This window comes from Protopterus annectens, chromosome 7.part0 (assembly GCF_019279795.1).
Source record: "Protopterus annectens isolate FY-2018-M chromosome 7.part0, PAN1.0, whole genome shotgun sequence".
Lineage (NCBI taxonomy): Eukaryota > Metazoa > Chordata > Ceratodontiformes > Protopteridae > Protopterus > Protopterus annectens.
Genome location: NC_056739.1, coordinates 1,641,160,538 through 1,641,188,225, shown reverse-complemented (window position 1 = coordinate 1,641,188,225; position 27,688 = coordinate 1,641,160,538).

The following is a 27,688-nucleotide window of genomic DNA, read 5'->3' as shown; positions in this document are numbered from 1 at the left end:
CCACCCCTATAGTGCCTTTTTTAGGCAAGGCTCAAAGGACAAACCCACCTCCATAGACAACCCAAGGATAAAAAAACTAAAGGTAATGCTACTCAATGCCAGAAGTCTAAACCTCAAGATGCATGCACTCAAGGCTCTCCTCAGTATGGAGAAAATCGATGTCTGTGTAGTAACAGAAACCTGGTTCAAGGCTCCTGAGAGCACCCCAGCACTACCAGGTTATAACTCATACCATGCGTTTCGGCCCCAAAACTCGGACCAAAGCACAAAAGGAGGGGGAGTATCTATATTCATCAAAGATACCTACACCTCTAGGTTAGTGGCACTGCACGAAGCATCGGAAACCATCCATGTGCAACTAACAGCGGGCAAAACTGCCTTTCAGTTTGTAGCCTGCTACAGAACACCCTCCCTATTACAGGAACCCCAGTTGGCATTCCTGAGAACACTGGAGAATATGACGGTCTCTCCAAACACTATGTTATTGGGTGACTTCAACTACCCAAGCATTGACTGGGAAAACTACTCAAGCCCAAACACCCTCGCCCAATGGTTCCTTGAATTTATAAACTCTAACGCAATGGAACAACTGGTCACCACTCCCACAAGAGGGAACAACATATTGGACCTGGTCATCACCAACATGGGGACTCTATTTTCCACACCAGAGGTAAACCCCTCATTGGTAAGATCAGACCATAAACAAATTTCCCTGGACATCCATATCCCATCCCCACCCCCAGCCAAGGAAATCACTGTAAAGAATTTCTCAAAAGACAACTTTGCACTTCTCAAGACTGAGGTGGAATCCTTCAAAGCCCCTGGGCCAGAGGATAATACAGCCCAATCCGCAGAATCCTTTACAAATGCATTCTATGAGCATCTGCAGGAATGCATGGATCGTGCTATCCCAAATAAAACCAAGACTCACTCCTCCAAAAACAGGAGACTGGTCTGGAGGACCCTGGCCATAAATAAGCTATACAACAGAAGGAGGAAGCTACTACATGACAGAGCAAAATCCCAAAAAGGGAAGGCATCTCTGATCAGTATTAGCAAGAAACTTCGATCCATCATAAAATCATCAAAGGCCAGCTTCAAAAGAAAAGATTGCCCTAGACACTAAAGATAATCACAAGGCCTTCTTTAGTTATGTCAGGAACATGGGTGGAAACTCCCAGATATACTCTGAATTGTTGCATAACGGTACAAAATATACTGAACCTACAGACATAGCCAACATCCTGCAGACAGATTCAGCGCAAACTTCTCCCCCCCTTCCCCCCCAAAGGAGCGAATGCCTATCCCAACTGAATGTAACCTCCCTGACATCACAGATGCACAGGTGAAAGCTGCCCTCTCCAAAGCAAAAAACACAGCATCTATGGGACTGGACAGTGTCCCAGGCTGTGTCTTACATGAGCTCCAAGAAGAACTGAACCCTCACATTAAGTCACTGTTCAAACTTAGCCTTACTACAGGATATGTACCCAAAGAATGGCGTACAGCTACAGTGGTCCCACTCCACAAAGGTGGTGCTACAACGGACCCCGGAAACTATCGCCCCATAAGCCTGACTAGTCTGGTCTGTAAAGCTATGGAGCATATTATCATGGAACTCATAAACAAAGACATTGGGAGCCTCCAGACACTGGACCCTACTGAATTCAGCTTTGTTACGGGCAGATCTTGCCTCTTAAACCTAGTTGATTTCTTTGAAACAGTTACCAAAGCCATAGATGAGGGTAAGGTAGTCCACACAGCCTACCTGGACCTCGCAAAAGCCTTTGACACAATACCCCACTTGGGCATCATAAATAAGCTTACCAGCTTAAATATCAACCACTATATCACAAGATGGGTTGCAAACTGGCTCAGAGATAGAACCCACATGGTCAGAATCGCAGGTGCCATGTCCGAATCCAAACCAGTTACAAGTGGCATCCCACAGGGCTCAGTTCTGGGACCTCTCTTGTTCGGTATATACTTCTCTGAGGCTCAGGCTAACACGGGGGGATTATGGCTGACAAAGTTCGCAGATGACTGCAAACTGGGGTCCATAATCGAATCTCCAGCTGGCACAAGCATCCTCCAAAAGGGTCACACAGAGATGGATGCTTGGTGCCAGAGCCACGGCCTCAAGCTAAATGCTAAAAAGTGCATAGTCATCCCCTTTGGGAAAAACAAGGTGCCCACAAATTACCACATAGGTGGTAATCCATTAAGTACGGAAGAAGTAATTAGAGATTTGGGGACCAATGTAGATAGTAATCTCTCCATTGATAATCATGTTGCCAAAGTCGTTAGAAAGACCTTCTATATAGCCCACCTTATCACGAAAGGGTTCGCATCTTGATCAAGAGAGGTCATTGTGCCCCTCTACTTGTCACTCATCAGGCCCATGATTGAATACAATGCCCCTTTTGGGATGTACCTTACCCGACACCTGCAGCAACTGGAGAGACCCCAAAAGTACCTCACCAAGAGGATCAAGGGGTACAAACAGATGTCCTATGCAGCTCGACTAAAGAAACTCCAGCTCTACTCAGTTGCTTACCGCCTACTCAGAGGTGATCTATGCCTGATGTACAAAGCCATGTCAAACCCAGAATTAATGGACATGCTCCACCTCAAAAAATCCAAGTCCCTTAGAGCTACATGCTCCAGGGACCTAAACCTCAACACAAAAATAAATAGTACATGCTGGAGGGACAGATTCATTTCCCAGAGGCTCCCCTCACTCTGGAATAGAATCCCAATTCATGTTAGACATAGCCCCTCACTGACCCTCTTCAAGCGAAATCTGGACGCGTGGATGGGAAATCGCAAATTCACCCCTGGGATCTCTTCTGTGTCCCTGCTAGACAGAGGCACAGGCTAATCTTAAAAGGGTACCTTCTGTGACCTACTTTACAGAGGCACAGTAGGCTAATCTAATAGGGAGGCGGAAGCCAAATACACTCTGGCTAGGCTTATAAATGCCCTAGGGCAGATAGCCTAGTATCTACCTATGAACCTATGAACCTATGAACCTCTCTTATATATATATATATATATATATATATATATATATATATATATATATATATATATTATGCAGACGTATACATATATATAAGCATATATATATATATATATATATATATATATATATATATATATATATATATATATATGTGTGTGTGTGTGTGTGTGTGTGCGCGTAGATATACACAGATATATAGCTATAATAGGAAACAGCACACAAGAATGACATATGTTCATAGGCTATGCCAATGGAAGTGAGGGGCCCAAGCAAGAAACATGTAACACGTAGCTTGACCTCTCCCCCCAGCCAGGCAGAGGAAACATACACACAAACCCACAAACAATGTAAATAGTTCACTGCTCCCCAGACCACAGGCAGGATGCAATGAAGGGGGGGGACACAATGGGGACACAATCTTGGAACACAGACAGGAGCGTCTCTTGCGGGACACCCCAAAAATTGTCATAATATGGGAGGAAGCCAGTGCGACAACCTTTCAAGGTGGGATGTGTACATACCCGGAATACAATGGTGGGAAAGCCTGATAACCCATGGGTCAAGATAATGTACGAGATAGGTCCCGTGAAGTGGAGAGTGGGCAGTGTGCAGTGGTGTATTCAGACCCAACCTGCACCTAAAGTAGGGATGAGTGCTGTAGAGGAAGTGCAGTTGGGGGAACTATGGGTAGCTAGTTATGGGTCTAGGCATGCAGGTGTTTGCCTCTACTGGATCTATATGGACAGCCCCAGGGATGTAAGCAAAAGTGTTCATTGGGCAGAGGCATCGCCCTATGAGCAGCCACACCCGCTATGAGTTCCACTGCAGCAAAGTTTAATCTACATGGCAAAGAATGGAATAGCCAGATGTAGATGTATATATGTAGACGTATGTGTGTGTATATCTACCCATAGCTACATGGAGATATACCTCTCCCTCTCCATAGTACAAATGTATACATACAGTGACAGAATACATATAAATACCCACATATAGATAAATACATATGCAGACACCAATACACCCATATGTTGTTAGATATATATGTGTGTATACATATACAGATATATCTTTATATAGTAATGCACACTATAGTTGATGTGAGTTCCACTAAGCCATGGTGGATAAACATTCAGCTGCTGTGATCACAAACACATCATCCAGCACAGGCATCCAGCAGTATAGGAAATGTATATAGGTGTGTAGATTAATACCAGAACACGTGTCCATTGCTCAACCACAGTATTTTGAGCAGTCTATGTGCAGCACAGAACAGTGCCTGTCCAATCATACTGTGAGAACAGTAGTCCTGCATAATACCGAATGGAATAATGATATACGGTGCACACCATGGGGGCATGTGAACATGCTTTGTGCACAGTATGTGACACCTGGGGCATTGCTTCCATGGAACCGGGAGATGAGGCTGGCCAGGTGTGTGAGCAAACCACTGCTATAATGTACCCTGGCAGGATGCTACCAGTGGGAGAAACACTGTAGACCAGCTAGGTCTACTCTTGACACAACAACAGGTCCATCCCTGGCGGGATGAACCAAAAGTTGTGGGTCACATCGATGTCACCACCAGTATTGGAGGAGGATCAAGGGAAGGCTGGTACGTACGTGGACTAAACGGATGAAGAGCCTGCAGAAGCTTGGGTGGGGACAGTATACTGTACTGAGATGTACAGAGAGAGAAATGTGTGGAGGTGTGGTATGGCAGGGCTAGCAACCGGGGAATGGATGGTTTCTGTGTATGTGTAGCTTGGGGGCCGGGGGAAGGGAACATGGGTATGTCATTATGGTAGACATATGCAAACGAAGCATAACAGCAATAGTGTAGTGACCAGAGCATCCGCCTAACGTGCACACATTCCCGGATTGAGTCCCAGTGCAGCACATCTTATTTTCCATGTGATATCCATATGTTAACATCGTTGTGCTGTATAACCTACTAAGTAACATTTATATTTGCACAGGACTACTGCCTTAAATGCACATGTGAAGTGTCATAATGACTAAGGGACTAGTAAGCATGTGTAAGCGCATCACAGCAGTAGTACGCATGGATAAGCTGTTGTAAGTGTGTGTACATGTATTTGCGTGGGGGTAAGCATTGTCTACATAGATTGAGCTAAGTAGATGCTATCTGAGTGTAAGGAAACGCAACCCAAGGTTAGCATTGCTAAGCTCTGTGCAAACCCGCGCACACCCGCGTACAACCGCTCAAATGTCCCTAACTCACTCTGTATCCAACAACCGGTGTTCTGCCCTGAAACAAATTATACAGCTTCTAGAAGGCCCACACTCAGGACACAGTACATCATACACTATGTGATTTAGCATTAAACCATAGAAGATGTACATAACCACTCATTTCACATACATATCATCAAGCACAATCAGTCAACAGCACAGGAAATGTAGTAATAACACACCACACAACCTCTTAATGCATGAATCCTGGACATAGTGCGCCATAATGTGGGTACATATAGGGATATCTGTTATATCTTGCTCTAATACATTTAAAATGTTCCAAGTTACACAGTTATATGTAGTAGAATACATATATTGATGGAGATGATACGTCTGAAACATGTACGTGTCGTCATGAATTACTGACCTCAGTCCTAAGGTCATCCATGTCAATTGCCAAGAGAATGAGGTACAGACCACACATATAGGCCAAACATGCATGGAGATAAGGACAGCTATACATCTGTAAATGTAGAGAGAGACAGCTATAGGTAGATATGTATGTGTATGTATGACTCACAAATAACCATATATCCCTCTATATACGGGGTTTAACATATATACTTATGCAGATATACATATGTATATATATCTATATATATATATATATATATATATATATATACATAAGTATATATATATATATATATATATATATATATATATATATATATATATATATATATATATGTATGTATGTATATACAGATAGACATGTGTATATGATTTCCACATGGGAACGGACTCTTGGCCCACTCCGTACTACATAACAGACCATGAGTACAGTAAATGGGGGTGGGGGCACAAATGAGGGACACCTGGTAATTACTGCTATGTAACCCCCCCAGCCCTAACAGATATGCTGTGCAATCCAATGTCCAGCACATGCAGTGCTTGACAGCAGGACCCAACACAACACAGCTACAATGATCCAACAGTAATCCATGTCACCTGTACATGTCAGGCCAGTATCTGTAACATAGGTTCATAGGTTCATAGGTTGGTACTAGGCTATCAGCCCCAGGGCCTATACAAGCCTAGCCATAACAATTCTCTGGCTATTTCTTCCCACATTATTTACTTTCCTGGACCCCTGTCTAGCAGGGCGACTGACGTGATCCCTGGGGTGAATTTCCTTTCTCCCATCCAGTCATCAAGGTTCCTCTTGAAGAGGTCCAAAGAGGCACTCTGCTTGACATGTATGGGCAATCTATTCCAGAGTCTGGGGAGTCTCTGGGTCAGGAACCTATCCCTCCAGCATGTTTTGTTTATTGTGATGACAAGGTTTAGATCCCTGGAGCGTGTAGCTCTGAGGGATTGGGATTTCTTTAAGTGTAGCATGTCCAACAGCTCTGGGTTTGACATGGCCTTGTATGTTAAGCAGAGATCGCCTCTGAGTAGACGATATGCGACAGAGTATAGCTGGAGTTTTTTAAGGCGGTCAGGGTAGGGCATCTGCTTTAGGCCTGTGATTCTTTTAGTGAGGTATTTCTGAGGCCTTTCCAGTTGTTGCAGATGTCTTGATAGGTACATACCAAATGGGGCGTTGTATTCTATAATGGGTCTAATGAGGGATGAGTACAGTGGGACAATGACCTCCTTTTTTCTGGATGAAAAGCCCTTCATGATGAGGTGTGCCACATAGAAGGATTTCCTGACTGTTGTGGCGATGTGGTTATCGAAGGTGAGACCACTGTCCATCTGTGTCCCTAAGTCTCTTATCACACTTTCTGTGTTTATTGTACTGCCACCTATATGGTAATTCATGGATACATGTTTTTTCCCAAAGGGGATAACAATACATTTCTTGGCATTGAGCTTGAGCCCATTGCTCTGGCACCAAGCATCTGTTTCTGTAAGGCCCTTTTGTAGAGTATCCACATCATTTGGGGATTCAATAATGGCTCCCAGTTTGCAGTCATCTGCAAACTTTGTTAGCCAGAGTCCCTTAGTGTTGACCTGTTCTTCAGAGAAGTAGATGCCAAACAAGAGCGGCCCCAGGACTGAACCCTGAGGTACTCCACTTGTCACTTGTCTGGAGCTGGATTTGGAGTCGGCTACCTTTACAGTGCGGGTTCTATCAGTAAGCCATTTAGCAACCCATTGGGTGACATAGGGATTAATGCCCAACTTAGTAAGTTTATCTATGATTCCAGAGTGGGGGATGGTGTCAAAGGCCTTGGCAAGGTCTAGATAGGCTGTGTGGACCACCTTACCCTTGTCCATGGCTCTGGAGACTGATTCAAAGAAGTCAATCAGGTTCAGGAGACAAGATCGGCCCTTCACAAACCCAAACTGGGTGGGGTCCAGTGTTTGAAGGTTGCCAATGTCTTTGTTTATAAGTTCCATGATAATACGCTCCATGGCCTTGCAGATAAGGCTTGTCAGACTGATGGGACGGTAGGTTCCGGGATCCAAGGTGGATCCCCCCTTGTGGATTAGGATAACTGTAGCTCTGCACCACTCAGTGGGCACGAAACCTGAGGTGAGGCTATGATTAAACATGACACTTAGGTGAGGTGCCAGTTCATATTGTAGTTCATGTAGTACACAGCCCGGGATGTCATCTGGTCCCATGGATGCTGTATTCTTGGCTTTAGAGAGTGCGTTTTGTACCTGTGTGGCTGTTATTACTGGAATTTGGCAATCTTCTGGTATTGAGATGGGCCATTTAGGGGGTGAGAGGGAGGTGAAGTTGGCACTGAATCGATCTGCCAGGATATTGGCAATATCCTTCGGATCAGTATATTTAATGCCATTCTGTTTTAGCTCAGAGCAGATCTGAGCATTGCCATTTAGATTCTTGACATAGTTATAGAATGCTTTGTGGTTGTCTTTGGAATCTTTGGCAATTTTATTTTCATAACTAGCTTTGGAGGATTTTATGAGGCATCTCAGTTTCTTACTGAGGCTAGTATGCCATTGTACCGCAGGGAATGTACTGTGTTGAAAGGCTACACATTACAATGATACAGATATGCACACACTCCCATAAATTGCCAATTATGTGCAGGTATATATATATATATATATATATATATATATATATATATATATATATATATATATATATTAGATATATGGGATATATGGGTATATACACATATACACGGACAAAGGATATTAGTAGCCTTACATATGTAAAAGTAGTGTAGACGTACTGGGAGCAATGTATATCCCCAGCCATAAGCCCTGTAACTGGCACCTGTGACATGTGTGGTGTAGCAACCAGCCCTATAAAGGGGATATCTACATTGCACGTATACCCACTCACAATTCAAAGGACATGACATGACACACGGGTATGTATACATAGACAACTTTTATTTGTGTACCATACAATAATGTATGCCATTACTGACAGCACATGGATGTTCATAGGTTCATAGGTTGGTACTAGGCTATCAGCCCTAGAGCCTACACAATCCTAGCCATAACAATTCCCTAGCTATTTCTTCCCACACTATTTACTTCCCTGGACCCCTGTCTAGCAGGGAGACTGACATGATCCCTGGGGTGAATTTCCTTTCTTCCATCCAATCGTCAAGGTTCCTTTTGAAGAGAGCCAAAGAGGCACTCGGCTTGACATGTATGGGCAATCTATTCCAGAGTCTGGGGAGTCTCTGGGTCAGGAACCTATCCCTCCAGCATGTTTTGTTTATTGTGATGACAAGGTTTAGATCCCTGGAGCGTGTGGTTCTAAGGGATTGGGATTTCTTTAAATGTAGCATGTCCAACAGCTCTGGATTTGACATGGCCTTGTATGTTAAGCAGAGTCCACCTCTGAGTAGATGATATGCGACAGAGTATAGCTGGAGTTTTTTATGGTGGTCAGCATAGGGCATCTGCTTTAGGCCTGTGATTCTTTTAGTGAGGTATTTCTGCGGCCTTTCCAGTTGTTGCAGATGTCTTGAGAGGTACATACCAAACAGGGTGTTTTATTCTATAATGGGTCTAATTAGGGATGAGTACAGTGGGACAATGACCTCCTTTTTTCTGGATGAAAAGCCCTTACTGATGAGGTGTGCCACATAGAAGGATTTCCTGACTGTTGTGGCGATGTGTTTATCGAAGGTGAGACCACTGTCCATTTGTGTCCCTAAGTCTTTTATCACACTATCGGTGTTTAGTGTACTGCCACCTATATGGTAATTCACGGATACATGTTTTTTCCAAAAGGGAATAACTATACATTTCTTGGCATTGAGCTTGAGCCCATGGCTCTGGCACCAAGAATCTGTTTCTGTAAGGCTTTTTTGTAGAGTATCCACATCATTTGGGGATTCAATAATGGCTCCCAGTTTGCAGTCATCTGCGAACTTTGTTAGCCAGAGTCCCTTAGTGTTGGCCTATACTTCAGAGAAGTAGATGCCAAACAAGAGTGGTCCCAGGACTGAACCCTGAGGTACTCCACTTGCCACTTGTCTGGAGCTGGATTTGGAGCCGGCTACTTTTACAGTGTGAGTTCTATCAGTAAGCCAGTTGGCAATCCATTGGGTGACATAGGGATTAATGCCCAGCTTAGTAAGTTTATCTATGATTCCAGAGTGGGCGATAGTGTCAAAGGCCTTGGAAAGGTCTAGATAGGCTGTGTGGACCACCTTAGCCTTGTCCATGGCTCTGGAGACTGATTCAAAGAAGTCAGTCAGGTTCAGGAGACAACATCGTTCCTTCATGAACCCAAACTGTGTGGGGACCAGTGTTTGAAGGTTGCCGATGTCTTTGTTTATAAGTTCCATTATAATACACTCCATGGCCTTGCAGATAAGGCTTGTCAGACTGATGGGATGGTAGTTTCTGAGATCCAAGATGGATCCCCCCTTGTGGAGTGGGATAACTGTAGCTCTGCGCCACTCAGTGGGCACGAAACCTGAGGTGAGGCAATGATTAAACATGACACTTAGGTGAGGTGCCAGTTCATATTGTAGTTCATGTAGTACACAGCCCGGGATGTCATCTGGTCCCATGCATGCTGTATTCTTAGCTTTGGAGAGTGCATTTTTTACCTGTGTGGCTGTTATTACTGGAATTTGGAAATCTTCCGGTATTGAGATGGGCCATTTAGGAGGTGAGAGGGAGGAGAAGTTGGCACTGAATCGATCTGCCAGGATATTGGCAATATCCTTTGGATCAGTATATTTAATGTCATTCTGTTTTAGCTCAGAACAGATCTGAGCATTGCCATTTAGATTCTTGACATAGTTATAGAATGCCTTGTGGGTGTCTTTGGAATCTTTGGCAATTTTATTTTTGTAACTAGCTTTGGAGGATTTTATGAGGGATCTCAGTTTCTTACTGAGGCTGGTAAGGGAGTTTTTTGCATCCTGGGATTTTCCTCTTTTCTGCAACAGTTTCTTCCTTTTGTTGTAAAGTTTGTTTATGGCAGGGGACCACCAGATTGGCTTCCTTTTTTTGGATGAGAGCATCTTGGTTCTATTTGGGATGGCGCGATTCATGCATGAGTTGATGTGCTCATACAGTGCCTTAGTGTAGGATTCAGCAGTTGAACTTTCAGTTCCCGTCTGCATGGGTGTCATGAAGTTTGTCACTTCTGACTTGAGTAGCATGAACTTGGCTATGGAGGAGATTTTTATGGAGGTTTCCTTACTGGGGGTGGGGGTGGGATGTGGATGTTAAGGGTGATTAGCTTATGGTCAGACCTGACTAATGAGGGAGTAACCATAGGTGTGGAGCATCAATTTCCCATGTTGGTAATGACCAGGTCTAGGATATTGGAGCCCCTGGTGGGACTATGGATTAGTTGATCCCAGGTGTTGGAATTTATGAATTCCAAGAACCGTTGGGCAAAGGTGTTGGTACATGAGTAGTTTTCCCAATTAATGGCAGGGTAGTTAAAATCACCCAGTATTAGGGTGTTTGGTTCTATCTTAATATTTTCCAGTATGTTTAGAAAAGTGTAGTGAGAATCTTGGGGTATGGTGGGGGATCTGTAGCAAGCTACAATTTGGATTGCAGTCTTACCTAGTGTTAGTTGCACCTGGAAAATTTCAGACGCATTGTGTTGGGCAACTAGCCTGGTGGTGTGAATACCCTTGGTGAATATTGACACTCCTCCACCTTTAGTGTTTCGGTCCTGGTTTTGTGGCCGAAAAGTGTGGTAAGAGTTGTAGCCTGGTATTGCAGGGGTGATCTCTGGAGCCTTGAACCAGGTCTCAGTTACTGCACAGATATCAATGTTCTCCATTTTTAGGAGTGCCTCAAGAGAGTGCATTTTGAGCTTTAGACTTCTAGCATTGAGTAGCATTACCTTCAGATTTTGCATGCTTGTACCTGTTACGGTGGTGGTTTTTTCCTTTGAACTTTGCCTAAAAAAGGCACTATAGGGGTGGCGAGAGCCTTATCCAGTAACCTGAATCCCAGGGGCGACAGGTGCAGGCCATCTCTGACAAAGCATCATGATGAAAGCGCTTAACCTGTGGTTTTTGTGTTAATAAATACTCTCTGTGGACCCGCAACGTTGTGCTCCTTTTGGTTAATTGGTTTTACTTGAGCGCATTGGACACTATTGGTTTGGATAAAGCATCGCGGTCTGTCAGTCATGTCGTCCCAGGCAGACAGATACTGGATCCCCTTTGAATGACACCAGAAGCTTAGCCAATTGTTGAAGTCAATCATTTTGTCCTTATATTGTGGTATCATTCTAAGCGAAGGCAGGATGCTGCTTAGGGTTAGGGTCATACCTGCCTAGGCCACATGATCCAAGAGCTCTTCCATGTCTTTTTTCATGTAGTCCAAGGAGGTACGTCTCAAGTCATTCACTCCAACATGGACAATGACAGAGTCATATTTGTACTTGTTGTGGAGTGACTTGAGTGCATGCGTTATGTGGCGGATCCTGGCACCCGGCAGGCAGCTGACTGTAATTTTCTCCTTGTTCAACCTCATGAGAGGGACATCAGTGTGCCAGACTATAGAGTCACCTATGACTAAAGTGTTAGGTACATTGTCTTGCCTTAGGTCCTGTTGCTGGGTGGCACACTGGTGTTGTGAACTATGTGACACTTTGGTTGTGATTGGTGTTTGTTTGGGTTTCAGCTTCAGAGGTCCTTGTTTCTTGGACAGGTTACAGTTAAGGGCCTCTGCATATGTGGATTTAGTGTTGCTATATGTGGGTGTTGGTGGTGTGGGTTTAGAAGGGCTATGTGTTACTTGAGGTGTAGTGTGGGTATTAACCTTCTCCTCTTGACTGTCTAGCACAATCTTGGGTGGAAAGAGCTTTGCTTCCATTTTGGTTATATAAGTGCGTCTCTCACAGGTTGTAGTGTTGGGTGGTAGGAGGAGAGAGTTGTCTGTGTACATGAGGCAAATGCTGCATTGCCCCAGTATGCCCAGATTTACCAGGTGGACAGGAGACATCACAGGAAGCTGACCCTTTGACATGCCTGGTTTGGTGCCTTTTTTTTTTTTTGTAAAGTACAGGAGCTGTTTTCCCTTGCCTTAGCAAGGTACTTTGCAATTATAGGCTGTTTAGTGCCTACTATTAATTTCTCCTTATTAACAAGTAGAGTTGAGTGCTTGTATCAGTTGATGTATATAACCAGTGATGGATGCAAGGCCCACACAAAACAGTAGATGCAGACAGTGTGAATATATAACATACTATGGTGTCCAGGCTAAGCCCTTCAATTCGTACAACAGTAGATAAAGGATTTGCCTGCATGATACATAACAGTCAACAATATCAGATGTAGTTCAGCAGCATCCATTTACACCCTGTAGTCAAACCCTAGGGGGACATTCATTACTTGTGGTAATGTCAATGTATCTGTCACATGAATGGTCCCTGACCAACAAATGTTGTGGGTGTCCATGCTATGACTAGGATGATAGTCGGAATGCTAGCAGTAGTTAATGATAGGCCATTACCTAACAACCCCTAACCGTATTACAGCATGACAAATGTTGCCATATATGTGGAGGACAAAGGTAGGAATGCAGGGCCATACCTGCAATATTGCAGTTACACACCCTGGAACATGCTGGTGTTACAGGATGTGTTGCAACATACCCGTATGCAGGAATAAGACATCAGGGACCCAAATGGATATAGCCATGTACTGCTAGCTTGCAACACACACACTGCCAGTGTAATATTCGACACAGGACCTGTGTGGTGGACATACAACACATGACAGGCAAACCTCTGTCCAGTTAGAGGATAGGCCCACAGTAGTCAGCTATGCAGACAGACCGCAGTCCAAGGTAATCTAGTATGCACACACACACACACACACACACACACACACACCCTGTAACACCAGTACTATGCAAAGCATTACACCACTCTACTCACACTCTGTCTGTATGTCCTGATTCTCCTACATATATGTGGCTGCCCTGAGTTTGCAGGTTCTCCTGTAAGAGGTATTGCTACCTGCTATCTGTAACATTAATGCTCGCACACAGGAAGGATGTCCATCACAGAGGGAATGTACAGGGAATATGCCCACATGATGTAGGGATCCATAGTGGGTGGTTGTCATGACAGTGGTAATTGGAAGTACTACACATGTGTACTCAGATATGTATATGGCTATCTGGATAAGTACATGTCCATATCGTCCCACCATATGGCCTGGGCATGGAGTGTAGCCCTACCCCAGCCACTATAGTCCCAATGTAGTAGTGCAAGGGGATGTCTGCTATGTATAGATGGTATATTAATGGACATTTGCTACTGTCATTGGGAATATTGTCACAGACACGGTATGTGTGGAAGGTGACATCTGCTCATAATATGTGTGCCATTGGCTACTGATAGACATCCTAAGGTTATCATGGTACAGTACCTGCATATATAGCAGGCTAGACAGCCATGTCACAGCACAGGGTAGGATACACCTGTGTGACAGTGCATAACCACAACCAGTGTGAACACAGCCACATATGGTACACTAGCATAATAGTACAGTATATGGACTATCTGTCCTACTCCATCTTCATATGTGCCACTCACAGAATGACCCTACATATACTGGGCTGCTACACAGTCCAGACTGATGGCTGTCTGTGGTATGGGACATGTGTGTGTATGGGCCTACACACATGTAAGGTAAAACGGTACCATACAGTGGGGCAGCATGTAACATTAGATAGAAGGGGAGCTAGAACAATGACATCTACCACAGTCTGTACACAGGCCATAGTACATATTAACAATACACACACTGCCGACATTCACCATCACTCCACAGACCTCAGTACTGTACAAATATCCACAGAATATCCAGGGTATGGCATTAAGTGTAACCCCTACTGTACATGACATGTGTAGCACTCTGATAGATCACTGGCATTTTATCAGATATGATGACACTATTTACGGTTTATAGCACATATGCACCACTTCATGCACGACATATGTACAAAGGTTGACAGAGGTGTGGCTGACAGCACATACACAGGGCCAGTATAGACATGTTGCTGTGATACCCTCATTAATCTACCATTGTAACATGGTTTGTTGCAACATATGTCCAATGAGGGATATGTAGTCAGTAACTCTCACTGCCTTCACCATCTACAGACTGCAATCCTCACACTACCTTCTGCATTCCATGTGGCTAACACATGAAACCAAAGGCACAACACTGCCCAATCTGCAGATGACCCTGCAGATGGGGATTCCTGATATACATGAAACTGACATGGCAGGTGTTGCGACATGTATGACAGGCATATCTAGACAAATGCTGTTAATCCAGCATTACTCAATATGCAGTATGGCAGCACTTACAGTCTGTAGTCAGGTCAGGCACATCCCCCTCCTGTTTGTTGCCCTCTTTCCACAGTGTATGTTGTTAGAGGTAAATGCCCAACCCATCTGGAATGCTGTTTGCCAAACAACAGTTTTAGCTCCTGCTCACAGTGACAGACAAGGGTCAACACCTCCAGGATGTTCCCAGGTATTGGAGTGTGTTTCCATGTAATTGGCTATGGGAATGTTACTACACCTGTTCCACATGCAATTGGCTAGGGAAGGGCTGCAATTCGTGCAGAGGCCATCAGCTGATCATGAGCATCACTTTAAATACACATGCTGCTGCCTAAGCAATGCAGGTTTGGGCCTCCACATCCACCACACAGGGAGTGGGGGAGGCAGAGAGAGGCAAATACATGTCATGGAGGGGTGGGAAGGTAAAACTGATACATGTTTGTGTCACACACCTACCAGCACAGGGTATCCAACACCCGACAGCTATGTAGTGCTACCACAGTTCGATGCTGTTATTGGATGCGCCACATGGATTATCTGGTGGAGAGCACTCAGAACATATATGTGATGGTGAGTGACATCTGCAACAGGGGTATGGTAGATATGTAGTAGGTGACATACATGTGCCTGTCTGCATGAACAGGCACCAGCTTCAGCACAGGCACACTCACACAGGGATGCACACACATTAACACACTTGGCAGGGCCAGGAGTGCAACTCGTCACTAGTGGAATTGCCACAACACATCAATGTGCAGGGAACACATGCACCACACGGGTGATACAGAGGTTGTATGGGCAGTGAGTATGAGGGGGTGTCAGACATAAGGTGGCATGCTTCACTGTGCCCTGGGGGGAGTAGTGTGTGTGGATGTGGACATATGCACCATACGTCACACACATGAACACACAGGGTGCCAGTTCAGACATGCACAGGTGCATGTTTGCATGGGTGTGTGGTGGCCAACAGTGCCAGCAGGCTGTACAAGGGTAGGCAATGGGTATACCTTGGCATCATGCCACATGACAATGGTCTGCATTGTGGCACAGGCCTGTAGCTTCTGCATTTTCCCACACTGGTGGGTATCACATCCATCATCCAGTCACCTGGGTGACTATTGTGTGTGGCCAATGCTGTGCATCACTTGCCATGTATGTGTTCCCTAGTCCATGACTTGGATGGTGTCTAGAATGTGCACACACCCCACATGCATGTACAGTGACATGTGGAACTGTACCTGGGGTGTCTGGCCCATGTTGTGAACACAGCTTATTATCAGATGTGCCAGTCTTGCCCACATGTGGCAGGGAGTGGTACTGGTCAGCAGATTTACCCTAAACCTATACTGATAGCATGCTAACAGCATTTTCTGATGTCAATGTCATCTGTCCATACAGGCCATGTTGTCAGGCATGGTATGTCCATTGTGAGTCACATGTGAAGGCACAGTGGGGTTGCTAACTGTGATTGGCAGGCCTTGATGTCATCTGTATGGGTATGGCTTTGCACCCCCAGCTATTTATATCTGTTATCCCTGTATGGTTGACATTGTGATATATAGTAGGGCCACCATAAATGTATTTAGCAAAACCCCTCCACATTGCCCACAGGTGTTACAGACTCACAACCACCTCTACACAGGATACGGGTTACAAACACACACACATCTGTCATGTCTGGGAGTAGAACCCCTACCTAACTAGTTTACTACACTACAGCACTATGCAGTTATGCTACACGCCATGGACATTACTGAAGTACATCTTCCCCAAAGGTGTATTTCACAATTAATGACATCAGCAGGACTACCAAAGTAGAGCATTTGCCATATACTGCAAGTGAGTAGCCCATAATGCATTTCTCCATACACAGGCACTGAGACACACACAAAACATCCAGAACTGGCATGGATGGAGATGGAACACTACCACCATTCTAAATCACACTACAGCAGACACACACACACACACACACACACACACACACACACACACACACACACAAACAGTTGCCGGGGCTGGGGTTCGAACACCTATCTAACTAGTTTATCACACTACAGCAGTATGCAGTTGCAGAATGCACTACGGCAATTACGGTGCTATGCTTTTCCCAGAGGTGCACTGCTAGGTGAGTGACATCAGCAGCCTTGCCAAAGTAGAATATTTGTATTGTTTGGAGTGTGAGTAGCCTAAAAGGCATTGCTCGTTACTCAGTCAGACACACACAGACTCACACACAAACACACACAGTTGCCAGGGTTAGGGTTCAAACACCTACCTAACTAGCTTATCACACTACAGCAGTTATAGAACTCGCTATGGCGATTACTGAGCTATCACTTTTCCAAAGGTGTACTTCTAGGTGAGTGACATCAGCAGCTTTGCCAACGTAGAGTATCTGTATTATATGGAGTGTGAGTAGCCGAAAAAGCATTGCTCTCTACTCAGTCAGACACACACACACACACACACACACACACACACACACACACACACACACACACACACACACACACACACACACACACATACACACTCACACACAAACACACACAGTTGCCAGGGCTGGCGTTCAAACATCTCCCTAACTAGTTTATCACACTACAGCAGTACACAGTTACAGAATGCACTACAGTGATTACTGGGCTAGCACTTTCCCAGAGGTGTACTTCTAGGTGAGTGACATCAGCAGCCTTGCCATACTTGAATATATGTATTGTACAGAGTGTGAGTAGCCTAACAAGCATTTCACTCTACACAGTCAGAGACAAACAGGCACTCACATAAACACACACTCACACAATTGTCAGGTCTGGGGTTAGTACTACTACCTAACTACTCTGTCACTATAGCAGTATGCAGTTATGGGATGCGCCATGCATAGTACAGAGCTATAGCTCTCCCAAAGATGTAATTCACATTGGATGACCTCAACAAGCTTATCATACTACTGCTATGGGGAGGGCAGTGTGTCCATGGGCCATACCCCATTCATGTAGGGGTTGACATGCCACCTGCGGACACACATGCAGTCATATGTCACAGGTGCGTGTATACAGCTACTAGATGGCTGTTTCCTTGTACAGTCTTGTTGCACAGCTAGCATGTACATCACATAGTCTGTCATGCTGACAGGTACAGGTGGCTAGTATCCGCAGTGGGTTACATCCACACTTCATGTGTTGGGGGCCCTTTGGCTGTGTGCCAGTTGGGACAGGCCCACATGGCTCCTTGTCATGGTCACCCACTTCCACACATCTATGCCCATGTACATGTGGCTTATTATAGTGTGTTGTCCTTACATATTTGTCTGTATTCCTATCCACTGTGTGTGCAAGGCAGGAGTGGTGCATACTGACATGTCTCCGCACTGAGAACTGCAACTTCCAGATATGTCTGGTCCACTGGTGTTTGCTGACATGGCCTCATGTGTTTGTGTGTGAGCATGCCCAGTATGGCCATCTGTGTTGCATGTGTGGATCACATCCAGGTTGTTTGTACGGCGGTGCTGACCTTTTGTTGCACACCGACAGGTAGCATGCTGTGTCTGCAGGGTATCCATCGGTCATTTGCCATTAATTGTTGCTACATTTCTGCATAGCGGGGGGACACATGACTGTTTCTACTGTTCTACATAGGATTGGGGGGGCACACCTGACTGTTACTCTAAGTGTATTTTGGATGGGGGGGGCACATCTGACACTTGTACACATTTGCTAGGACTGTTCTGGTATGTCAGGTACTCCATTTCAGTTTGTTGTCATACCTATCCTGCAGGCTAGGGCTTATCAGTGTAGTACAGATTCTAGCTTTGTTTACATACATATCAGTGTCTGACTTCCTAGCTTTCACAACTTACATCAGACTGCCTGGCCTGCTGCGGTCTGTCTGTGTAAGTCTGGGAGATGGGGTGACCATAGGGCACATTCAGAGGCCATAGTACAGCATTTGTTTGTGTTTTTCTTCACCTGTCCTACTGGCTCAGACTGTTCTTGGGTATGTGATCCTTCCTGACTGGCATGTGTGGCTCTTATGGACATCCCTGTCGCTCAGACCATTTCCTGCAGTGGATTTTGTCATTCTATGTAGTAATGGCTACTATGGTGACTCTAGTATGTGTTACAGATCTCATGCTGCCACTATGGGTGTCTACTCTCCACTGCCTTGACATCTGGCCACACAATTCACTTGCATGTTCACATCCATACCATAGTTACAGGTAATAACATATTCTACTCCTTTTGGCAATTGATAGGTTGATTGACTAACCTTGAGGGTGTGCCAGACTTGAAGATGGCGCTGGAGGGCTGCCTATGTTGGATGCACATAGTACACTCCATATACATGGTTGGGCACAGGTAGTGTCATTTTTGGCATCCCTTTTACTGTCTGTGCAAGTCAGAGAGAGGTGTCATTCCCTGGGCCCCTACTGTGTCAGTGCATATGCTATGCGTTGCCTCTTTTCTAAGGCCAGGGCTTACTGGGTATGCCCCCTTTGCCTACTGGGGCAGGCTGAAGTTGTTCCTCCTCCGAATCACTCTGTACCTGTACAGGCCTTGCATTGGTGGGGGGCTGTGTGGCCCTGCCCCATGCTGTTCCTGCTGCAGCTCTTTCCGCAGGATCATATTGTGTAGCATAGCACATACCATTACTATTTGGGTACATGTAGCTGGTGAATACTGCAGGGCTCCACCAGATGTGTCCAGACACAGGAACCATGACCTGAGCATCCCAAACACATGCTCTATTATATGTCTGACCTGTGCATGTGCATCATTATGGCGCGGTTGTTCAGGTGTGTGTGCATTTCTGATGGGAGGCATCAACCACAGCTCCAGTGGGTGCCCAGCATCCCCCACTAGGTGACCGTAGGGGATGTCCACATCAGCAAATCTGTGGTACAGCTGCATCAGTTGCCATATGTGTGAATTGTCATAGCTTCCAGGGCAGCAGCACACACATTCAGTATAATGCCCTGGCCATCACATACAACCTGGCAGTTGATGGAGGGGATGCCCCTGTGGTTGATGTAGGCCCTACCCTGTTCACAGGGTGGTGTTTGGATATGTAAGTGTGTGCAGTTTATAGCACCCACTAACCCAGAGTAGTTAGCTATTTGGTGAAAGAGATGCATATTGCGAGTCAACACCTCACGTGTATTGAGGAAATATACGTGCTCACTGGCATGTGCTGACATGGCATCCAGGAACTGGTGGAATACTCTATATGCTGATACCTGTGAGATTCCCATGTTATCCCCAGTTGTGGTTTGGGTGATACCTATGGCTAGTATACCTTGGCCTACACATGCCTTGGTATCCACTGGGATGGGTTCCCCTCAGCCAGTGTGGTGTGTCAGGTGTGGCCTGCACAGCTCAATGATTTGCTGTAGGAGGTCTCTGTCCACCCTATAGCACACCACTATCTCCAGCTCATGTAGCCCCTGGTAGGTTACCCTGGGTCTGTACATTCTTCTCTGTCTCCTCACTGTGGGTTGTTCGGCAGCATTGACATCCTCACCACCCTCAGCCTCTTGCACATGTTGTTCTATGTTGCCTGCTGCAGCCCTTCTCATTTTGTAGGTTTGGTTTTAAAATTTCCCTGCTTGTATACACTGGTGGTGTAGAGTGTGGAAAAACCAGGGGGGTAGGTGTTTGATTGGTTTATAGTGGTGTACTGGGTTGGGCTGGTCTGCTGCCTGTGTGATGGCTGAATCTGATACATTTCACCTGACAGCTCAGCTAGTTCTCCTTGATTACCTTCCTACTGCTGTTTTCCCTTCCCATTGCCTCCCTGTTTAGGCCTGTGTGTGTGCAGCACAGACAGATTACTCAAATGTGCACAGAGCAGCTTTTTCCTGGTTTAACTTCCTTTTTCTTCCTGTAAAACCTGGTGTGTGGCGCTCACACCCGCTAACACTTTGTAAAGTGTGCTAAGCAGGTTTAGACACACCCCTAGCTTAGCTGTGCTAAGCTAGGAGCAATCCCGAGCTACAGGTCTCCAATCCACTTACAATATGCCTGACACACCCCCCCCCATGATGTCACCTATATCCTATTCTTGCACCCAGCTATTTATACTCTTACACTCTTGGGACCTGCCTCCCACCCTTGGAAAATCTGGGATTCACTAACCTTTCACTCATTTGCATAGGATTGCCTGCTAATGCATAGTTACATGTCCCACACTGAGCCTCCCCTCTTAGCAACCATTACTCACTGGCCAGTTTGTCTTCTGCCTGCCACTTGACTTGAATGGCAGAATACTGATTTTAGTTAGAATGCTTATTTTAAGTTTATTTTATTATTTTTCCCCCGATCCTATTTGCGCATCGCTGCCCTATGCTTAAACAGGTGAGATCGGCGACAAAAAAATTAAAAGTTGTTTATTTTTTATTTTAAACAGTTTGCAATGCCAATGGACTTCTACTTGGACATTGGCATGCTTCCTCAATGATATGCAGCATTTATTTGGAGCTGTCATAGCTCCGTTTTGTAGACTGCAGAAATGCACTTGGGTACATTTCTGCACACTGCACTCGTCCTGCATGGACAGCTGCCAGCTTCCTGGATCACATATTACACTCATTTGTATGATTTTCACCTGCAAATGAGGGTAATTTGCATAGAGGAGCTCGGTCCATGCAGGATTAGCCTAAGAGCTCACGTGCACATCCCGGGATCTCATTCCTGGATCGCACATCAGCCATATTGCCGAAAATAGCTCTTAAATTAATCCTGCATGCTATAAAGGGCTTTGTAAATCCGAGAGCAAGACAGACATATGTCAGTTAAGATTCTTTACAAAGATTCCGATTCCAGCTTAGCCTCCTCCAGCAAAACATATTTTAATCAGATAAGTTAGTGTACAAAGATTTATATTTGACTGTAGCAACAAATCATGCCAGGGAGGTAAAATTAACTACTCAATACAGCAAGTAAAACAAAGTGTTATGTACTGAGTTGAGACGGGGAAAGCAAAGTTCTAGGAAAGTATATCAGGAATCTTGACCTCAGTAAATGCAGCACAACCTTAACAGTTTTAATACAAGCAATGCATTGGTATGGATTACTCATGATGAATATTAAATCAGAAAGTACTTGCAACTGTACAGTATACTTATCTTTGGAAGAAAATGCTAAATATAGCAGTTTTGAACAAAACATGTGAGAAGTTTCTGTTTTGATTTTATTCTTCCATTGTAATGCAATTTGCAAAAAAAAATGTCATTTTCTCAAAGATTATGTTAGCTACTAAGATTCCTACGATGTTAGTCTTGGGACTGAGCCCGGTGAAACAAAATCACATCTACTCTTTGCTTTATTAGGGTTCAGCTAAATGCTATTCTTTTCTTATTACCATTCTTTGTTTGAGCTGGTCTATAACCTAGATTTTTGACACAAAGAACAAAAAAGTGTAGTAGAATTATCCTTGCTCCCATTTAGTCAACTTTTCTCTTACTTTGTTTTCCTTCATAACAAACAGTTGTATGCTCTGAAGTACTGATTTATAGGCTTTATTAAAGTCATGGTACAGAGTATCAATTGCTTCCTTTGTCAAGTCCCTATATAACCAAGATTAAAACAAAAACAGATTGCACAGGCATGACCTATTTTCCATTAACTGATGTATGCATTTTTCTTGGAGTTCATTGTTCTAAAAAAAAAACTACTAATATTTCTCTCATGATCTTTTTCAAAGTCTCCCCTGCTAATAAGTTGAAGATTATGGATTTGTACATGATCTAAAGCTTTCTGAGTCAGTTCTTGCTCACCCCTGTTAAATTTTACCAACAAATTCTCCCCTCATAGGTGATAGGTTCATAGGTAGGTACCAGGCTATCGGCCCAAGGGCCTATGTAAGCCTAGCCAACAAGGTTAACTGACTTACGCCACCCAAGAAAGTTATTTTCCTGTACCACTGTCGAGCAGAGACACAGAAGTGATCCCCGGGGTGTATTTCCTATTTCCCATCCACTCATCAAGATTTTTCTTGAAGAGTGCTAATGAAGAACTTCGCTTGAAATAGATGGGTAGCCTGTTCCAGAGTATGGGAAGTCCCTGGGACAGGAATCTATCCCTCCAGCATGTCTGTTTATTGTGGTGACAAGGTTTAGGTCCCTATAGCATGTAGCTTGGAGGGATTGGGATTTCTTTAGGTGTGGCATGTCCAACAGCTCTGGGTTTACATAGCTTTATATGTTAGGCAGAGATCACCTCGGAGTAGGCGATATGCTATGGAGTAAAGCTGGAGTTTTTTGAGGCGGTCAGTGTAGGGCATTTGTTTGAGGCCAGTAATCCTCTTTGTGAGGTACTTCTGTGGCCTTTCCAGCTGCTGCAGATGTCTTGTCAGGTACATTCCAAAAGGGGCACTGCACTCTATAATGGGTCTAATCAGTGTTGAGTAGAGGGGAACAATGACCTCTTTTTTTCTGGATGAGAACCCTTTTATGATGAGGTGTGCCACGTAGAAGGACTTCCTGACTACTGTGGCAATGTGACTATCAAAGGAGGGACTACTGTCCACCTGGGTCCCAAGGTCTCTTATCACACATTCAGTGTTAAGTAGATTGCTGCCTATGTGGTAGTTTATGGGTACAGAGTTTTTACCAAAGGGGATGACACTACACCTTTTGGCATTGAGCTTGAGGCCATGGCTCTGACACCAGGTATCTGTCTCAGCGAGGCCCTTCTGTAAGATGGACACATCATTTGGGAACTTGACTATGGCTCCAAGTTTGCAGTCATCTGTGAACTTCGTTAGCCAGAGGCCTTCTGTGTTAGCCTGCACTTCAGAGAAGTAGATACCAAACAGGAGAGGTCCCAGGACGGAACCCTGTGGTACTCCACTTGTCACTGCTTTGAGGTCAGATTTGGAGTCTGCAACTTTTACAGTGTGGGTTCTGTCAGTGAGTCAGTTGGCAACACATCTTGTGATGTAGGGATTTATACCTAGTTTAGTGAGTTTAGCTATAATTCCAGAATGGGGGATGATGTCAAAAGCCTTGGCGAGGTCAAGATAGGCTGTGTGAACCACCTTACCCTCTTCTATGGCTTTGGTGACTGCCTCAAAGAAGTTGATCAGGTTCAGGAGGCATAATCTGCCTTTCACAAATCCGAACTGGGTGGGGTCCAGAGTTTGGAGGTTACCATTGTCTTTGTTTATGAGTTCCATGATGATACATTCCATGGCCTTGCAGACCAGGCTCATCAGGCTAATAGTTCGATAGTTTCCAGGATCAGTGGTGGCTCCCCTTTGTGGAGTGGGATGACTGTTGCTGTGCACCATTCAGTGGGCACAAAGCCTGATGCGAGGCTATTATTGAACATGGTGCTTAAGTGGGGAGCCAGTTCGTTCTGAAGTTCATGTAAAATGCAGCCTAGTATGTTGTCCGGTCCCATGGATGCTGTGTTTTTGGCTTTAGAGAGTGCAGCTTTTACCTGCACAGTTGTGATTACAGTGACTCTGCATTCTTCCTGTGTAGATATGGGTCCTTTAGGGGGTGAGAGGGGGGGGGGTTAAACTTAGCACTGAACCTATCTGCCAGAATGTTGGAAATATCAGTTGGTTCTGTAATTTTCGTGCCGCTGTGCTGTAACTCAGAGCAGATCTGGGTGTTGCCATTGAGATTCTTGACATAGTTATAGAATGCTTTGTGGTTGTCCTTAGAATTAGTGGCAATTTTGTTTTCGTAGCTAGCTTTGGAGGATCTTATAAGGGATCTCAGCTTCTTACTGAGGCTGACCAGGAAGCTCCTCCACTCATGGGATTTTACTCTCTTTTGCAACAGTTTCTTCCTTCTGTTGTACAGTTTGTTTATGGCAAGGGACCACCAGATTGACTTCCATTTTTTGGAGGATAGCATCTTGGCTCTGTTTGGGATAGCACGATCTATGCACTCATGTAAGTGCTTATAGAGTGCATTTGTGTAGGATTCAGCAGTTGTAACTGTATTGTCCATCTGCATGGGTGTCATGAAGTTCTCCACTTCTGTCTTAACAAGCATAAAGTTGGCTTTGGAGATATTGTTTACCATGGTTTCCTTAATGGGGGTTGGGGGTGAGATGTGGCTATCAAGGGTGATTAGCTTATGGTCGGATTGGGCCAATGAGGAGTTGACTTCAGGTGTGGAACACCGGTCATTCATTTTGGTAATGACTAGGTCTAGGATATTGTTGCCCCAGGTGAGGGTGTGGATAAGTTGATCCAGGGCATTGAAGTTTATGAATTCCAGAAAGCGTTGAGCTAAGGAGTTGGTACATGAGTAGTTTTCCCAATTAATGGTGGGGTAGTTGAAGTCACCCATTATTAGGGTGTTTGGTTGAACTCTAATATTTTCCAGTACATCAAGAAAAGAGGAGTGGGAATCCTGGGGCATGGTGGGGGATCTCTAGCAAGCTACAATTTGTATTGCAGTTTTGCCCAGAGTTAGTTGCACTTGGATAACCTCGGATGCATTATGCTGAGCAACTAGCCTGGAGGTGTGGATATCCTTAATGAATATGGACACACCTTTGCCTTTGGTGTTTCGGTCTAGGTTACATGGCCAGAAAGTGTGGTATGAGTTATAGCCTGGTAGTGCAGGGTTGCTCTCTGAAGCCTTGAACCAGGTCTCAGTCACTGCACAGATATCGATGTTCTCCATTTTAAGGAGTGCCTCGAGTGAGTGCATTTTGAGATTTAGACTTCTAGCATTGAGTAGCATTACCCTCAGTTTTTGCTTGCCTATTCCTGTTATGGTGGTGAATTTGTTATTTGAACCTTGCCTAAAAAAGGCCCTATAGGGGCAGCAAGAGCCTTAGCCAATATCCAGAATCCCAGGGGCGACAGGTGCAGGCCATCTGTGGCAAAGCATCATGGTCTGTCGACCATGTCATCCCAAGCAGACAGATACTGGATCCCCTTAGAATGACACCAGAAGCTTAGCCAATTGTTGAAGTCAATCATTTTTCCTTGTACTGCGGTATCATTTGGGGCATTGGCAGAATGCTACTCAGGGCTAGGGTCATATCTGCCTGGGCTACAAGATCGGAGAGCTCTTCCATGTCTCTTTTCATGTAGTCCAGGGAGGTACGTCTCAGGTCATTCACACCAACATGGACAATGACAGAGTCATATTTGTACTTGTTGTGGAGTGACCTGAGTGCGTGTGTTATGTGGCGGATCCTGTCACCCGACAGGCAGCTGACAGTAACCTTCTCCTTGTTTAGCCTGGTGAGTGGGACATCAGTGTGCCTGACTATAGAGTCACCTATGACTAGTGTGTTGGGTACGTTGTTTTGCCTTATTGGCTGTGGTTGAGTGGCACACTGAGTCTGTGGGCTATGTGTCATTTGGGTTGTGTTGGGGGATGGAGGTTGCTTGCATATCTGCTTTGGAGGTCTCTGTTGCTTAGACAGATTATTACTGAAAGCCTCCACAATTGTTTTTGTGTTACTATGTGTAGATTTAGTGAGACTATGTGATGAGTGTGGTGTGGTGCAAATGTTTACCTTCTCCTCATGACTTTCAAGTTCATTCTTGGTTGGAGAGAGCTTTACCTCCAGTTTGGCTAAATAAGTGCATCTCTCACAAGTTGTAGTGTTGGGTGGTAGGAGGAGAGGGTTGTCTGTGTACACGAGGCAATTTCTACATTGCCTCAAGATGCCCAGAATCATCAGATAGACAGGAGAGAACACTGGGAGCTGACCCTTGGACATGCCTGAATAAAAAACTATTTTCCTTTAGATAAGTGAGGAAAGTGAGTACAAGAGCTGTTTTTCTCTAAGCAAGTGAGAAAAGTAAGTACAAAAACTGTTTTCCTCTAGGTAATGAGGAAGATTAAGCGCTATAGTAATTAGTAGCTTATTTAGTGCTTACAAGTTATGAACAAGTGCTGAGCATGAATAAGCAAATTTAAGTGCTAAAACTAAGAATTCGTATCTGCACTAGACGAGTAGTTACAGGACAGAAACAAGTGCAAATGCAGGCTTTCAAATCAGAAAGTTGAGAGAGATGGAAGAGATTTCCCAAACGGCCAATAACTACAATTTCTGGGCCAGAACCACTCCTTATGTGGTAGACAAGTTACCTAATGCTTACCACTCCCACTGATAAGCTAGAAGGCTTCCCTCCAACACAGAACGGCTTGGGGGGGGGGCTCAGAAGCTTACATACAGTCCTGGATACAGCAAATCTGTATCTGGAACACTAGTTACAGGAAAGGTAGGAAACAAGGTTACAGTTTTTTTTTTTTTTTTACAGAAAAGCAGCAAAAACAGTAGTATAAATAATTCACATGCAATGCAAGCTAGCACACTTGAGTATGTAGCAATATTAGACCAAAAACAGTTTAAAAATGCAATTAAATTAAAAAGGACTAAAAGCAAGTGCCGAAAGAGTTTATTAGTAGAATGTGGTAAAGAGATGGGACTGAGGGAGTGTCCCAGATCAAATCTACAGTGGGGCGGGCAACTGCAAAAGCCACCAAATTTAAACTACAAACCAAAAATAGGGAGGGTGGATGGGACAAAACAGTTTCAACAGAGATCTAAGCAACAACTAACAGTACAAACTCTAAAACCAAAAATATACTCAACTCAGTATATTTGCAGATCAGTCTCTCAGAACAGGGAGACACCAGTTTCAACAAAGTTCTAAGCAACAATTAACAAACTCTATAACCAAAA